Raw genomic sequence first — 18165 nt, 5'->3', positions numbered from 1 at the left:
ACAGCTTATAGCCTAGTCAATGAGACAGACAAGTAGCCGGAACATTACACTATCATGTGGTTATGCACTGGATGTTATGGAGCTCCAAGGGAAAACGTCTAACCTAAACTGAGTGGGAGTTGGCAAATAATCAGAAGGAGTTTTGTTTCTGTTTTCTGAGTTTAATTTCAACCTGGAGACATTACAGGCAATGGGGAAAAGGACATGGGAACATCTTGAAAGAGGAGAGGCCAGACCCCCAGTCCACCATCCCTCACCCAAGGAAATGACACTTAGGAGATCAGAAATGGGCAGAATTGTGCTCGCTTCGGCAGCACATATACTAAAATTGGAACGATACAGAGAAGATTAGCATGGCCCCTGCGCAAGGATGACACGCAAATTCGTGAAGCGTTCCATATTTTTTTCGCTTTGTTATAAAGCAGAAGCTAACACACCATTGTAAGGCAATTATACTTCAATAAAGATGTTTAAAAAAAAAAAAAAAAAGAAATGGGCAGAATTAGAGGGACCTCAAGGTTCAGCTCAATAATGACAAAATATTCCTTGAGTGCTTCGGGCCCAGTGCTATGCCAAGCAAGAGTTTCATCAGGAGATCATCAGAGGAGGGGATGCCAGAACTGTATGTTGAAGGATGTGAAAATTAGGAGGATGTGAGGAGAGAGGAGGAAGAAGTAGGAAAGCAATCTGTGCCAAGGTATAAAGACAAGAGACAAGCCAGCATATTTTGGTAACTATAGAACATTCAGTGGGGTGGGATGTAGTCTGCGACAGGGAGAGTAGTGAGAGATTAGGATGGAGAAGTAAGCAAGGGACAATTAACAAAGGGCCTTAAGAGTCCTGAGAAGGCTTTGCAGTTTATCCTGAAGGTTCTAAGGAACCATTTAAGGATTTTAAATCGGGATGACTACATAATAAGATGTGTCCTTTTGAGAGTTCATATTAATTGCAATGTTGAGATTGGATTAGAGGTAAATTACAATGTAGGTAAAAATATCAGTTGAGAACTTACATAATAGTCTAGAAAAGAAATTATGAGAGTCAGAACTAAGACAGTGGAAATGAAGCTGGAGAAAAGCTGGATTTGAAAAATAATAAGTAGAAGAGAAGAAAACATGTGGTGACATAAGATATGAGGAAAAAGGAGCAGTTAAGAGTTATCCCTGTTTCTTGGCTCTTGCAAGTGAATGGGGGTCATGTGCCATCCATGGTAGTAATGGATATAATAGTAAGGAACATATTTTGGGAGGTGGTGGAAATGATATGCATTTAGTTTCATATGTATTGACTTGAAGGCAAGTTGACCATATAAATCATTGTTCAGAGGGGACACTTTTGTAAATGAAGGGGGACTTACTATTAATATGTAAATCATTTGAAAATTACATAAGATGAATGTGTAGTCACCTAGTTTAAGGTGGGACAGTTAAATGGAGAGCTGGATATATGGAAAGCAGCCTTGTGTAGGGTAGAGCCCAAGTTTTAGAGTCAGATAGATGTGCATTTGAAATCCTGTTGAATAGAAGAGGGATTTGACTCCTGTATCTGTTCTTTGAGTCTGTGCATTTTGAGGATATAGTTTAATTTCTATGAGCCTTGAATTCTTTATCTTTAGTATGGGGACCATAATACCAATCTCATAGGGTTTCTGGAATGTGAAATGAAAAATATTAGGCGATTACCTACTTGGCACTCAATAAATAGTTATCATATAAGGTAACAAGACAGATGAGGACTGGAAACTCTTGAATAGCTAGTGTGTTTACACAGGTTTGAAAGAAATAGAGTTCTTGTCCCCAAAGGAAATGGTGTAGGCAGTCTCAGGTAGGCTTATCATGTTCATGTTCTAAATCCTATAGAATCTTTGAAAGCCAGTTGTTTGTTTTTTATTCTTGTTGAAAATATTATTGGATATATTGGTATAACAATGAGGCTTACTCAAAATAGACCATACTGCTGTTCAACTTTAATGTCAAAATTTTAATCATGGAAATGCTAGCAGATTCAAGGAATGATACAAAATGTACTTCTTTATATAAATAAAGAAGAACTGATTGTGGATGAAATTCTTTAGCTGTGAAATCTGCTTCTAAAACTTAATTTCATGTTTCCCTGAAATTGTATGCAACTGAAACTTGTTCTCTGAAGTTAAACTTGGCACAGAGAAGTGAAAATTTGGATGCTATTTAACCACTTCACGGGGTATTTTTCCACCTTTGCTGTGTCATCTTTTAATTTTACTGTCATATAAAATTAGACAATTTTAGTAATAATAGTGCCTTTCAGTGAATAAGGCTTTCTTCTTTTTTTATCACATCATATAATTAAGAAGCATTAACTACTGTTAGGGGATTTGGTTAAGTCATCTTTAAGTTTATGAAAACAAAATGAATGGCCTTCCATAATCTTAAAAAAGAATCATGGACTTTGGCAGGCAGCAAGAAGCTACTGTCGACAATTCTTCTTGGGTATTACTGCATTGTGTGATCTTCATCACAGATGTTTTTAAGACCTTATCAGAGTTTTTATGTAAAGTTACTAAAAGGTCTTGGGTTTATAAAGCAACATTAGCTAGTTATTAACAGGATACTCACTTTGCAAGGAGATGCTATATTTTTTAGTAGTGATGATTTGTATACTTAAGAATGAATGCATTGCTAGATAAGCAGAAATTAAAACCTAAGCACAACATTTAATGACAGTATTTAGAACTATGCTTAGTTTTAATTTTTTTTTTAGAAAGGGGATAAAAGAGGGCTTTGTTGCTTCATGAGGCCATGATAGACCTTTTCCCTTCAATTAAAAAAATATTTTCTAAATATTTATTCTACTTGTATGGTATAACTTCCCTAGAACCAGTTTCTCCTCAACTTTCTTAAAGGAGAGAATTTCTTTCTCATTGTACTACAGTGTTATAATAATATGCTTAATTTTGGGTTGCTGAAGATAGTAATTATCGAGATAATGTATTTTGTTTCAGCATGACTCAGTGGGAAGAATAATTGGTCAGATGTTGAAATGGGCTCAGAGAATATCTATGATGTCACACGACTGGGCAGAATGTTGAGGGCACCCAGTCATTGCTGTCTCCTCTACTGGTCTTTAAAAATATAACACAGTTCAGGGTTACTTCATAGGTCATGGGCAAGTCTGATCTTGGTAGGAAGCAAAAGTACAGAAGAGACACATGATCTCAGTAGGAGGGAGAAGTCAGATGCCCAATCAAGGGAGAAATACAATTATTTATCACTTAAAAGCATAAGGGTCATGACCTAGTATGTGAACCCTACACAGCTCAAGGAATTAGAAATTTGTGGCAATTTTCCCCAAGGAGCAAACAAATTCTTTACATAGGCATTTTTGGTCAAGGTAAGAAGGTGTCTTGTAAGAAGATGATTCCTTTCAAAGTACCTGCTGGGTCGGGGTTGGGGGGGGACTTTTAAACAGAGAAATTTTGAATCCTGAAAAATGCCATCTTCTCTCCCATAGATGGTTGGTTGTATAATAGTCCTCTCATGAGTAACAGATTCCAAATGAAACTCATTGGCTTTCTCCCCTATCTTCCTAGACTTGTGTCTCTCCTAGTCAGGCTTGACTTTTCTGTCAAACCTCCATATCCAATAAGTACCTGAGCCCTGTCAATTCTACCTCTATGTATTGTTTCAGGCTCTCTCTTCCTTACACTCACTACTCCTGCTGTTGCTGGAACCTTTTAAAAAAGTCTTTCTCACCTGGATTTGCAAAATTTTTTTCTGCAGCCCAATCTCCTCCAATGCATCTTCTGTACCCTGGCCAAAATTATTTTTCCAAAATACTAATTTAGTATGTGACTTTTTTCCTTAAGACCCTTCATTGATGCGCTGTTGCCCACAGGATAATCTAAAAACCTTAGTAAGGCACATGAGGCCCTCCATGAATTGGTCCCTGCCCACACCCTTTGACAACTCCATCTCTCACAGCCCGTGCCCTAGCAATATGCATCTGTCTGTGTTGTACTAATGGCAGTTTCAAGAATTTACGATGTTGTTTTGTGCCTCCATGCTTGCCTATGAGATTCCTTGTGCTTGCATGGAATGCCTTCTCTCTCTTTTTGCACATGCCTCCTCTCTTGCTAGCCTCCATTGTTCATCTGGCAAAATGATATCCATTCTTTCAAATTCTTCTCTGAAATTCAAACTTCTTTCGGAAGATTCCCCTTAATTTCTCCTCCTCTGCTTGTCATTGAATTATCAGCATCTACCACATTACTAGCACATGACAATGCTCAATACTTGTTGGGTAATAATAATGGTGATGTCACAGAATGCATACTATTAGATCACACGTAATTCACTCACCTCAGTTTGGTTGGTTGATTTGTTTGTTGATTGAGAAGAATATAAGGGTTGTTTTATTCCCACTTGTTGCTCTTTTATCAACATTAAAAAATTCCTTTTGGTTATGCCCAAAGAAAGATGAGATCTATGTAACTTGCATTTAATTGAGCCTGATGTTAAATCCTGAGGTAATCCTACGCTTTGGACATTGAGAAAGTCTGACCCTTGAAGGTCTTTTTTTGATTGATTAAGATGTTGGAATTTACAGAGAGATGCAGGAAGACTGAGGATAATATTTTAGGATATTATTTTATTAAGTTCCTAAAACATGCTCTGTTATTTAGAAATAGTAAATTTTTGTAGATTAATTGTAATGTATATGTTTATCTACATATGTAATTAATGGAAAGTAATTGCTTTGAGAATGACTGTTATCCTTAGCACAGAACTGTAAAGATAAATAAAATATACTTAAAATATTTTGGGCTTTTCGAATGTAATATGGTTAATGTTCTTTGTTTTTGAGGAGACCTGCTTTAAGTAAGTTATGTTTCTTGAATTATGATTGGTTTCCTTTCTATATTCCTTCTTTTTCGTGTAAATTAATTTATGTTAAAATTATTTATAATGGTGTATATTTGCATAAACCTAAATATGCAACATGTAGTTGTGATATTTAATAATCATGTACTCAAATTTGTTGTTTTTAGAACAACCAAAATAACTTCCACAGTGGGTCATTTAGACCTGTATAGGCATAATAAATTTTTATTATACATAGGTCTTTGAGAAATTGTCTTTTTGGTGAGTGGGTTCTAATATGATGATTTTCTAATCATATAATAGAGAGACACTGAGCTACACAAATAAAATCTTGGAGTTTCTTTCTCCAGGATCTGTTGGAACATTTCAGATAGTCTTTCCTGGAGGCCGTGTATAAATTAAATGCTCTCTCTCTCTCTCTCTCCATGTATAAATATATACGAAATAAGTTATAATGAAATAAGTAAGGGCCACAAGTGGCATATGCCACTTTCATGCTGTAGTTTTGAGAGCCATTGCTTCATTCTCACCTCTCTTTCCTCTCTGTCACAAACCCAGCACGCTCCACATAAGGGCCGCTTATTCAGACTTACTTCCAAAATAAAGAGCACATTGAGCAAAGCTGCAGGACATCAATGTGATGAGCATAAATGTGAGCAAGAAATAAACTTTTATTGTTTAGTCCACAAGACTTGAGATCGTTTGTTACTGCATGATTTAGCCTAAGCTGGCTAAAACAGATGAAAATTTTAATAATGAAATAAAAATAGATGTATATAAAAGTACATGCAGATTCTTCTTTTCTCAAAGACTTCTAAGTACAACTCAATGTCTTAATATACAAAATAAACATATTTTCTAACGCACTGCCTTTGACCGCTTGCGCGCGGTGGCGCGGGGAGTCCGGCTGCAGCGCCAAAGCACGCACTTGCGCGAAACGGGGGCCATGTGGCCCCCGCGGAGGCGGCCCTTTTAACTGAGAACCGAGAGCTACTCTGCAGCGCCGGGCTGTCAGTCAGGGGCTGTCGCGAATCAGGCCCAGCCCTTAAAGCCAAGGTTGAAATTCCTTCGGGAGACATCAGGGATCCTGCAGTCTCTGCTACTTAGTGCCCGGCATATCCTGTGTCTTTCCTGTAAGTCCCAGTGTCATCTCTTCGTAGGGATCAGTGCAGGTTCACTTAAAAAAAAAAAAAAAAAAAAAAGAATATATATATATATATATAAAACTTTTAAAGTTAATTTTAAAAACAGGTTTGTTTCAAAAAAGTGGATAGTACAACCCAGTAGGATCTCTGTTGTGTTTCAGTATCCCTTGAAAACGCAATTGGTTTCAAGCTAAAGTAAAATTAATTTTGTGGTGAGGTTAAACAAGATTTTGAAAGACATCATTGGTTGGAAATTGGAATTGTATTTTACATTTTTGAATTCAGTGTAAGCACATGAAGTAAAGCATAATTTATCAATTGAAAATAGGTGCTATAATAAATAGGTAAGCTGACTGTTAATGGAAGTTTGTATCAGTAGTTTCCTATTAGAAAGTAGATACGTGAGTATGTGTGGAGAACATCAAAAAGAGCACAATTATGTAAAGATACTTCAAATAATAAAGTGTAATAACCTTGAAAACAGAAAGATGTGAGAATGAAGGTGCCACTCTGATGAATATGATAAAAGCCTAGAAGACAGACTGATATTCCTTTCGTAAGTAGTATGTCCTGCTCCACAAACCTGGAACATATTCTAATCACTCAAGTACCTACCTGCCTTCTTAGTATACCACCTCCTTAATTGCCCAAGAAGCCCCATAAATCCTTAAGGCTAAAGGGGAGGCTAGTCTTACTTCTAAAATTAGGCGTATAGCGAACAGGAAAGTTTGTTCAGCTCACTAATACCTTTGCCTCCCTCGTCCAAATGGTTTCAATGTCAGACTTGTCTGCACTTTTTGCTGGATGCCTACTCATTCTGCAGGAGTGTGTGCCTATGCATATATGCTTAGTTACCAGTCACTACAGCACAGCCGCTGGGCCAGGGTGACTGAGTCTGAAAGGCTTCAATCACACATTGCATCCAATATCCTACTTCCAGGAATGCCTTCAGTCCTTGTTCAGCCCTGAGCTAACAGCATAGACTTCCCCTTCACTTAGGGATTCATTGCTCTCTACTCCTATAAGACCCTGGTTGGAGCCACCATGGTCCTGGACTTCCTATGAAGTTACTCTACCATCTCCTTAGTAACAGCATTGCTTATAAAAAAATGGGGCATCTTTCACAAATGTAGTCAAAAAGCACAAGCTATTTTTCATATCAGTCTCCCAGGACCTCAGGTGTCTCCTAGCTAGGATTCAGCTACCCAGAAGGCAACTGTATGTTGCATCTTTCTATTGGTAGAGACGAAAACATTAGGTTCCTGTGGCCCTTGAAGTGTTGCCTATGACTTAACAGTATCAGAATGCTCTTGGCTTGCTGAAGGAGTGTGGGCTGAAATGCCTGGGCCCTAAGCACACTGCCCTCTCCATACATGGTTTGGCCAAAAGAGGTAAATGCTATCCTCAAATACACTCCTCTGTTTATTGCCATTATTTTCTGCCCATCTGCATTTATGATACATTTCTGTGAATTTTTAGAGCTTTTCCTCTGCCTTTGTTCTTTGAGATTTTTAACCCACTGAGGAAAAATAGCCTGGGTTATTATTCTTTAGTGAATGACATGTGGTGATGAGCAGTATGCAGAACTGGTAAGGCTGACGTAGTCCAGGGCTTTGCTGCTAGGGATCCTGTCTTGTGACTTGCTGTCTAAGTGTGGTTCAGAGCAGGAACTTTTGAAACTGTGTGAGAAATGAGATGTGTCTTCTGTCATAGTGGCCAGGACCTTAAAAAAGTTAGAGACCATGACCATTCCATGGAACCTGCACTTGAGCTTTCTATTGTCTTTCCAAAGGATATTGCTGTTTTTAATTCTGTTTTCTACTCTCTTTGCTGCACTTGTAAGAGTAGCTCTTTATCTTTGAGCATCCTCCCATCCCTTTCTCAGTCTGAGGAGCAGCTCCACAGTTGAGATTATATTCCAATTTTTCTTAGTTCTTGAAGTTTAAAATTTGACAGCTAAGTATCTGAGGGAAATGCTTCCGAAAGGAATCTTTGGTCTGTAAGAATGCTACGTTGGAATCATATATATATATATGTGTGTATATATAAATTTTTTTTTCAGGAATGTTTTCTATAATTATTGCATGTTTTCTACTGGACTTCCTACTTTCCACAGGTTGAGGTCTTTGATTTTTTTTCTACTGGGCTCTTAGTTTCTCTAGTGTTAAAATTTTTAGTGGATTTTTAGCTATGATTTTGGCTTGCTGTGCTACAGTTTCTTCTTAATTACTGATTCTTAGTTCTGTTGTATCATTCTCCTTTTTTCTGGTCTCATGCATGTTTCCTCTCAATAATATTCACAAGTACAACAAACTTACTTTGAGTCATTACTCACTGTGACCTGCTGAGTTTTAGCACCTATTTCTGGCATCTATTCTGGGGACATTATGTATTAGTTCCCTGCCTTTTGGTCATTTTTTTGCTGACCAAGCATTCAGGACTGTTACCTCTGTTCTGGAGTCTATTCAGATTTTTCCAGGCAGATGGCTATGGTCTTGAGGTCCTAGACCCCTTTGAAAGCAAGGATTTTGCACAACCTTATGATTTCAAGGCCTAAGTAGTCATCTATGTAAAATACTGACTATTCAACATAAACTGCCTAAAATAAAATCCCATGACATAAATTTGATGATTTTTACATAAAGCAGAACATTAAAACCAGAGTTTAAATAACATTTACTTTAATTTTAATAAAGCTCTGTATGTCATTAAAAATGGTAAAGATTCAGCACACTTAAATAGGGAATTAAAATGAATTGGGAGATTGGGATTGACATATATACACTAATATGTATAAAATGGATAACTAGTAAGAACCTGCTGTATAAAAAAATAAATAAAATAAAATTCAAAAATTCAAAAAAGTATATACTTAAAGGGAATTACCAGTGTTTTCTTGCACTCTAACTTTATCTAACTTTATCATGCCATTACTATTACTAAAAAGTTAGTAATCTGTAGTTTGCCATCCCTTAAAATATTGCAGAGGAGACCTTTTAGCCTACAGGTCCCAGAGTTATCCTGGAATATTTCTAACAATTGGCAGTATTTTGAGATGACACTTTGACCTTGAGGTCTCTGGGGCCTCCAAGAACTTATTCGACTCCACTGGCCATCTGGACTTTAAACATTTTGTCCCACGAAAAAATAACTGTTTTTTTTTTTTTTTTCAAGGTATTGTCTAGTAGGAAGGAACCCCCCTAAAATTATATGGTTTGTTATGGTGATTGTCATTTAAAAATGTTGTACAGCTGTTTCCCACTAATACATCTGAAAATGCAACCAATTATCCAGTTTCATTACCCTTTTCTAAAAAATTGGATCCATTTTTTTCTTAACTGCTTGTAAATACCAATATATTCCAATCCTAACACTAATATATTCAAATAATGTGTTAAATTTATACCTAGTTATTGTCCTCATGGAATTATATAAATCTTTCTAATTACTTTGATTATTCTCGTGCTCAGCACAAATATTTTTTCAGTGATAATAGAATCAGCAGAGAAGATTTTATTATCACTAAACAATTTCTGTCCCAGTCTAGTGACCCTTAGTTTAAGAAGTAAGAAATGAAGTTAGAATAAATGACTATTGATTGATATTGGTCTCTAGTTTCTGAATTCAAAGTAAAAGAAGATGCTGAAAAAAAAAATCATTACACACTAACACATTTATTCCAAAGGGATTTATAAATTAGTGTCTAAATATTTATGGGAAAATAGTAGATAGTAAATGGTTGGGTTGTATGAGTATTGGGCATCAAGTTATGTTCCCTCTCTTTCTATTTCAATTCATCTTAAAAATCTCTTCACTTAAAAAAGTGATTGCCTAGAGGCCTTTGAAGCCAGGGAGGATGATGAGGGGGCAAGAGGTTTATTCCCAGGGTCACACTTCATTTGCATAAGCTAGTAACCATAGGGCACTGTGGAATGTCTGTAAATAGATTTGATTACAGAAGTTCAGCTTAAAGGGACTAAAATAAATCCTCACGCAAACATTTTATATTGCTTCAGGTTCTGCTGAAAATATTTTAGTAACACAACATTCTGTGAAGGCAGGAAATGAAACAGGAGGGTCTCCATATCTTTTTTTGGTGCACTGTTATGAAATGTTTTTAAGAAGACAAACACGATATTCTTATTATTTTAATAAAATAGTCCTACAAAACAGGATCATGTCCTTCTACATGGTCGTCACAAGGTAGTAAGACAAATACAAATCTCTCTCTCTCTGCCTCTCCCTCCCCTCCAGCCCCACCGCCTGCCTTTCTCCTCTCCTTCTACCTTGGCGTCTTGGCTTTGTCCCTTCTGAACTCTTACTCTTTCATCCTGCCAATCTTTCAGGTTCATTGCTACAGGATCTGTCCAACAACAGCATGCCTGGAAATACTGAACATTGCATTCTGCTCTCCAAAGGAATTTTGGTCAGAAAACATGATTTAAAACCCAAATACCAGATTTAAACATTGCCATCTCTGAAAAAGGAATGAAGGTGAAATACAGTGTTTTAATTCTGACACAGCAAAAAGGGAATGTTCCATTAACAAGTCATAATTAAGTGTGAATTTACGTGAAAACAGTGGGAGACATCAATATGCCCGATTTCTCAGACTGTAATATATTTACATATAAAAGACCACATATGCTGTTACTTTAAAGCTTGGGTATCAGTTCTTCAAATAGAAATATGCTGCTGTAAATGTGATTTTAATGAAATTTATACCATTGAGTATACTTTCATGATTTTGCATGCTGGCTTTAAGAAACTGTGATAGTCAGTACATTTCAAACTTGTGAGCCATATTCTGTATTCTACCAAGACTAATATTTTGTTTATGTATTCATTCATTCATTCATTGACCATTTACTAAGCACTCAATAGATGTCAGGCACTATGCAGGGTGCTGAGCTGGGGTAATGCTTGGGTTCAAGTCTCAGAACTGGTTACCAGGAATCTGAGTGGTGCACTGGACTGGTCATACACTTTGGAATTGAGTTGACCAGGTTCAAATACTACTTAAGCTAGTTAGTTGAACAGTTTGTTCACATCTGTGGGTCTTAGTTTCATCACCTGGAAAAAGGGTCAGCAAACCTATCCTGCTGAATACTTGTGAGGTTTATGGAAAACTTAGTTAAAATGATGGGTACTATGTACATCATATAGAACCTGAAAACATCATAGCTGATTTTATTATTATGGTTGTATTTAAGTATTTAAGTAGCTTAAGTAAGCAATTAAAAATATTTATCAGTGATATGGGTTTACATTTTTAATGGTTCAAATTGAGTGGAATAGGTCTCAATAAAGTAGTGTCTATTTGCATGTATGTGAGTGCTACACAATCAAAGTAAGTTTTAATGGACTTAGCCATGTTATCAGAATATAACTTTGAGGCATAATCTGGAATTGGTATTCAGGAAGAACATCCATAAAAGCAGTAAGACATTTGTTAGTTTAGGAACTGTCAGACCAGGCTCTAAACATATGATGATATAGCGTCTCTTTCATTGTACATGCTCCAAATTTTCATTTCTATTTAAAATATCCCCACATCCCCACATATTTGATTATGAGAAGGTACAAGTTATAACATAGTCCTATAACAAAAAAAGGAGAGGTAAAATATAGAGCATATATTTTGTTTTTCCATGGAAATACTAGTCTTCTATAGTAATTTAATCAGATAATTTCAGTTTATGTTACTTTGTGTTTCATCATGTTTACTTTTCTAATAACTACAATTATTCTCAGACTGACATTACATTTTTCCCTTAGAATAGATGTGCTTAAATTGAAAAAATCCAATTGAATAAGAGAATGTAACTAGAAAATGTAATCCATCGTTATTAAAAAAGGCAGATTACCTTTATCTGGGTGTTAAATAGTACAAATCCATGAGAGCCAGTGAATGTTTTGAAGTCAAAACGAAGGGCATTACCAAGGCTGAAGTGGATTTGTCACAGAATTATACGTATTACCTCAGAAATAGGTTATTATATCTAGGAGGGGCAGGGGGAAATATGAAGGAATAAAATAAGAGAAAGACCATTTTATTTTCATATGTCTTCACCTGGGTGAAATACTTCTGATTTAGATTTTTATCAGAATTAATTTAAGATAAATAAAATCCAAAGCATTTTAAAAGAGCTTTATACCTAATTTATTAAATAGGATATGTTTTCTAGAAGAAAGCTTCAGACGAAGATGTCTTTTGACTATCAAGAGCTCTTATAATAGCAATATAAAGAATACCAGCAAAAACACCAGGTATTATGGAGGATGGCATCTGTTTTGACTGGGAACCCACACACTTAGCCCGCAGGATTCATGTTCAGTTTAGTGCTGTTGGTATGTCTTTAAAGTATTTATGAACCATGCCTTTCTTGTCAAAAGATGTGACCACTTACATGGCTTAAAATTTTTTACAGTGGCAGAAACAAATCAACATCACTTTAAGCACGAATTTTTAAATAAAGCATTAAAATGTACCACTTCATATATAGTTGTAGTGCTCTTGAATATATTTACAATGAAAATAACAAAAAGCAATGAGAAACAGCACTTCACTGGATAATAGCACTTTAGTATCATAGTAACCATAGCATGGTTTGGGATAAAATTACCTAATTGAAAGAATTTCATCATAAGGTGATTTCACCTATATATTAGACCCTACAGCACAGATTTTATGGACCCACTTAGAGCACTGTGTCAAGGTTTAAATTACATGCTTTACAGGATCAAATTCAAATGTGTTTCTGTATGTCATGGAAAGTGGTAACCATACACGTAATGTGGTTTTAGGTAAATTGTCTTTCAGAAAGAAGAATTGTATTTGCCTTCGTATGAGGCGACCCAGAGGAAGCTTGATTCATCTTAGTAGTTCTTTTCTTAATACTTACTCATTCTATATCCTACTATCATTTCTTTTATGCTCATAAGAAAACCATTTTGTTTACCTTTCTGCTTACCCTTCTGCATGTCTCTTTCCTGGTACTCCAGACAAAAACAAGACACACTCATGATCCCATGTTGTTTTGATTGTAAGGAAATATTTTTCTATCTTTCAGGCTCTGGAACACAATGTATGTAATGATACCACTGCTATAGAATTTGAGCAGTTAAGATTGAGTAATGTATTTCCTGTAGAAGGTGTCTGTCATGATTCCCCACTGACAGAAGTTAGGGTCATCAGAGTAGGTATAGAGTGCTCAGGAACTTTGGAATTGATGTGTTGCAGGGTCCCTGAACCAGGGAAGGAGATGGCTTAATTAGAGAAAGAAAAATAATAATAGTAGATGTTATTTTTTCGCCCTAAATAGGAGCCCAGCACTATGCTTCACATGCAGTACTCTAACAATTATACTGGAAGGCAGATATTATCTTCATAATTTCATAGGTGAAGAAACTAGACTTCATAGAATTTTAGTAACTTGCCCCATTCCACACAAACAGTGGTAGAGCTAAGATTCAAATGCAGGTTTGACTCCACGGTACAAGCAGAGATGGAAGAATGTACAGGTAGAATGAGAAAGGGCAGAGGAGTGAGTAGGAGAAGAGATACTGTGATGTGAACGACAAATCCAATAATAAATGAATTAACTGTGCAGGATGAGGGTAGTAGGGTGGTCTCAAAGGCTAATGACAGGAAATCAGGTGTCTCAGATTTGTTGATGCCCCAGGATCTGCTGGTGCTTTTGTATGGAAGAGTACAGACAGGCCATACTGCCAGACTAGAAAGCCATGCTCACAAGACTTTAGGGGGCATTGCCTATATTTGAATAGGTTGAATGGATCTGAGGAGTACTTTGTTTTACAGGAATATTCAGAGATATATATGTCTTACAAAATAACATATGACTACAGTTTCATGACACAAATTTAACCAAAAAGACTAACATAGAATAAAAAGTGAGTCTTTCTTATTTGTTCCCTCACAGTAATACTTTTCCAAGAGGTAATCATTTTTTAACAGTTTTATGTGTTTTATATATATATATATATATATATGTATAGATAGATATGTATATATGCAATTATATATATAATTTTTGAACACATGTCATGTATACTTATTACTGTCTTGTTAACATTATGAGGGTCATATTCTAAACAATGCAGCTTGATTTTTCATTTGGCAGTCAATCTTTGAGATATTGGCAAGGCTATATCTACCATGTTCTTTTTAACTGCTAAGTATATACCAAATGGGTACCAGCATTTGTCAGAACCATTCCCTTATTGCTAGATGCTTAGAGTGTTTTTCACATTTTCACCACTGCAATTAATAAAAAGAACATTATTACAGAAGCTTTTTTGCACATGTGTAAATATATCTCAAGAATACATATTTAGAAGGAATTGCTGGGTTAGAGTACATTTGCACTTGAAATTTTATTAGATACTGCGAAATTGAATCCCCCAAATTCTTTACTATTTTACCCTACTACATTAAAATATATGAGTATTTATTTTCCCACACCCTCATTAACACTGAATTTAATTTTTATCAATGTGATAGGTAAAAATTATATATCCATATAGTTTAGTTGCTGAATGTTTGGTGAGAAATGATTAGCAAATAAACACACCTGTGCCTATGTTATTTTATCCTTAACCTGGTTTTCTAGTACATTTAAAAAACCAGCTCGTTTATTTCATTAAGTCTGTCTGTACTAATCTGCTTCAAATAGTAGCTGATGAATGAAGTTTAGCCATGGGTACAGGTGCTAAAATTTTAGCTGGACTACTAGTAAGGATTAAGTGATATAATATTTTGAGATTTTCTTTTTAGAATGAATTATAATTTCTCTGTTAGATGATTTATGGTTAAGTAAGGGATAACTGCAGAGTGCACATGTCAGAGGTGATATTTGTTTCGTATTGTGATATCATAAAAATAAATATATGGTCTTTGTCCCTGGTTCCTGGCACAGAGCTCTTAAAACCCTTAGAATTTACTGTCCTTTGTATGCTAATGAGATGACTCATGGGGGCAGGGATAGATAGCTTCAGGATGGAGGCCAGTCACCAGAAAAACCAATCTGGTAATTAGAGGATTAGAACTTTCAGACCTGCCTCCCAACCTTCAGGGAGAGGAGAGGGGCTGGAGATTGAGTTCAATCACCAATAGCCAGTTAATTTAGTTAATCATGTCCATATAATGAAACCTCCATAAAAGTCTCTAAATAATGGGATTTGGGGAGCTTATGAGTTAGTAAATACATTCATGTGTTGAGAGGATAGAGAGAAGAGGTGGGCAAAAATAGATGAAAATAGGGAGAGTTGGTGTTCATAGGGAGAATTAGTAAATTCATAGTAAATTCTGTGAAGGAATGTATGACCCACCCAATAAAGCCTATTCATACTTTGTGGGTTCTTAAGAATAATCTGAATAAGATTTTTAAACCTTTGAATACACTTGCAATTTTAATCAACTTTCTGACTTCTTAAATTACAAATTGCACAACATAAATGTGTAGGTTTGAACATTATCAGCATTAATAATATTATTAATCTTTTACATTTGGAAAGCATTTTATAGTTCACAGAGTGCTTTGCCATACTCATTTTCATTTCATCTTTCTCACAACTCAACCAGGCATAGCAGATATTATAGAAAACTGAGACTTTCAGAGGTTATATGGGTTGACTAGAGTCATAAAGATGTGTTTGGTGAACCTGGAAATAGAATATTTACCTTTTAATTTTCAATCTAATGCCTATTCCCTTTACATGGATATCTTTCCAAAAACATTCATAAACCTATTATGTGCAAGATAATGTTAGGTTCTGGGGATGCTAAGTGATAAGAGTTAGCCTTCCATCATGGTGCAACAAGCTAGTAGTAAGCCAGTAGTAGAATGTAGTAAACCAGGATTCCTCCAGTATCCTAGGCTGGAGTCCAAAAGAAGGTCATTTTTAGTAATAATCATCTTTGTTTCACTGGTTCCTTTTCCTGCCTAATAATTTTGACCACAGTCACCAGCAAATCTTCCAACATTGGCTATTGCTGAAAATCCCCAAATGGTGTCCTCCATGAGCTCCCCAAACAGTTTAATCAAGTACCCAGTATTACTCTTTCCTTACAACTCTGAAGTTCTGTTTCTGGACTATGCTTATGCCTATTTTCTTTTGGATAGATTTTTTTTCCTTTAGAGGTTTCTAAGTCTCTTATATAAATGTATTTCTGGTGGGATTACCTAAGTATATTCAAAAATGTTTTAACCCAAACTGGTGGAAGAAGAAAAAGATGGCAGTGACTTTCACTTGAGGAAAAAAATGAAAAGATAAAATGGATTGAAAGCTGGCATATGGCAAAATGCCAATTTAGTGATTATACCTGTCAGGTTTATTTCAGTTTCAAGTGATTGGAAGTTGAATTCCAACCAGCAAAAATGAGATTATTGACTCACATAATTAAAAAGATGAGGGATAGTATTAGTTTCAAGCTTCACTGAGACCAGAGACTCAAACGATGTCATCATTCCCAGTCTTCCTACATTTTTACATTTTTTACATTTCCTTTCTATTGGTTTCATTTTCAGACAGACCATTTTCTCTCATAGCAAGATGAGAGAAAAAAGCTTTAGGCTTAAATGCTCACAACCCCATGTCAGTTGCATAAGACTGGAATAACAAGATTGGAGACTTGAAGAATCTCAAACACAGAGCTAGTCTCCCCTCAAAACATTTGGCAAAATTTAAAGCTATGTAAAGTGGAAGACTAAAGGATCAGGGTTTCTAAAGCTGAGACATCTAGAAAGCAGAGCAGAAATTATAGCAGACTCTTAGTGTTCAGGAGATGAAGACTTTCTCCATTGAAAGTCCTGGAAGGCCACGTTCTATGGCTAGAGGTGAACCAAATGTATACTGCAGCCCAGACTCAACTCATCTCAGTCCCTGATTGGATAAGGTGATCAGCTGTCCATTTTGCCGTCTACTGTATTTGCCTAGCCAAGGAAAGGCTAAACCACAAAAGATGAAAGACAACATCATCAGAGACACTTTCATTTTTAAAATATATATAATGCCCAGAATTAACTTTAAAATTATTAGGAATGTGAAAGACAGGGCTATATGACCAATAACTTAAAGAAAATAAGTTAACACTAAAAGGAGACCTTAGATGGATCCAGATATTGAAGTTAGTGGACAAGAACTTTACTATAAATATGTTCAGGTAGAGAGAAGAAAATGTAGGCAAAAATCAATTAAAATAGGGAGAATTTAAAAATAAAGTTATAATTTATAAATAGGAAATAAAATCTGAAACCACAATATTTGAAATTAAGAACACACTATATGGTTTAACAGCATATTGGTCATGTAAGAAGACAGAATTAATGAAGTATAATACAGGTCAACAGAAAATATCCAACCTAAAACAAAAAAATCATAGGAAGTTTAGAACAAAGTGTAAGAAATGTGGTAAATTGTGCAATGAGCCAATATTTGTGTAATTGGAGTGACAGCAAGAGAAAGGGAAAATTGAGAAGAAGTATATTGGAAAGGAAAATGGCTGAGTATGTTCCAAAACTGATAGAAAACACAAACTCACAGATTTGAAAATCTCAGGAAATCCCAAAGAGGATAAATACAGGAATCAAACAGAGAAAGCCAACACACACGCCAAAGTCAAACTGCTGAAAACCAAGGACAAAGAGAAAAATTTTAAAGAACAAGCTTTAAGACTGACAGCTGACTTCTCAACAGAAATGATGAAAGTCAAAAGACAGTATTGAAAGAAAAGAAAATGACTGCCAACCTAGAATTGTATGTCCAGAGAAAATATCCTTCAAAAATGAAATATGATAAAAAGATATTTTAAGCAAAACTGAAAGAATTTGTCATAAGAAGGCCTGCATTGAAATAAATACTAAAGAGAGTTCTTAAGGAAGAGGGACATGATCTCAGAGAAGAAAACAGAAATGTAGGAAGAAGGGTAATTGTGTGGAAAAAAGGTAGGAAGAAAGGTAATTGTGTGGAAAAGATAATTGGGTAAATATTTACTGTGCAAAATTATGTCTAATTGAGTTTTAAATATTTGTAGAATATTTATAAAGTTAAAATAAAAATAATTGAAGAGGCAGGAAGAGGTAAAGTTGGAATTAATGTGCTTTGCAATTTTAACATTTTTTCAGGGAGTTGTTAATAAT

At 35.5% G+C, this 18165-nt stretch overlaps 2 non-coding genes across 2 annotated transcripts; both read left to right on the top strand.

Moving 5' to 3' along the window:
- Positions 1-298: 298 nt before the first annotated feature.
- On the top strand, positions 299-405 carry LOC137764502 (U6 spliceosomal RNA). The gene has a single exon (XR_011074004.1). It is a non-coding gene; the product is annotated as a U6 spliceosomal RNA (small nuclear RNA).
- A 5317-nt stretch (positions 406-5722) lies between these two features.
- On the top strand, positions 5723-5848 carry LOC137764494 (small nucleolar RNA SNORA76). The gene has a single exon (XR_011073998.1). It is a non-coding gene; the product is annotated as a small nucleolar RNA SNORA76 (small nucleolar RNA).
- Positions 5849-18165: the final 12317 nt, after the last annotated feature.

This window comes from Eschrichtius robustus, chromosome 4 (genome assembly GCF_028021215.1).
Source record: "Eschrichtius robustus isolate mEscRob2 chromosome 4, mEscRob2.pri, whole genome shotgun sequence".
Classification (NCBI taxonomy): Eukaryota; Metazoa; Chordata; class Mammalia; order Artiodactyla; family Eschrichtiidae; genus Eschrichtius; species Eschrichtius robustus.
This window is presented reverse-complemented; position numbering and strand designations above follow the sequence as displayed.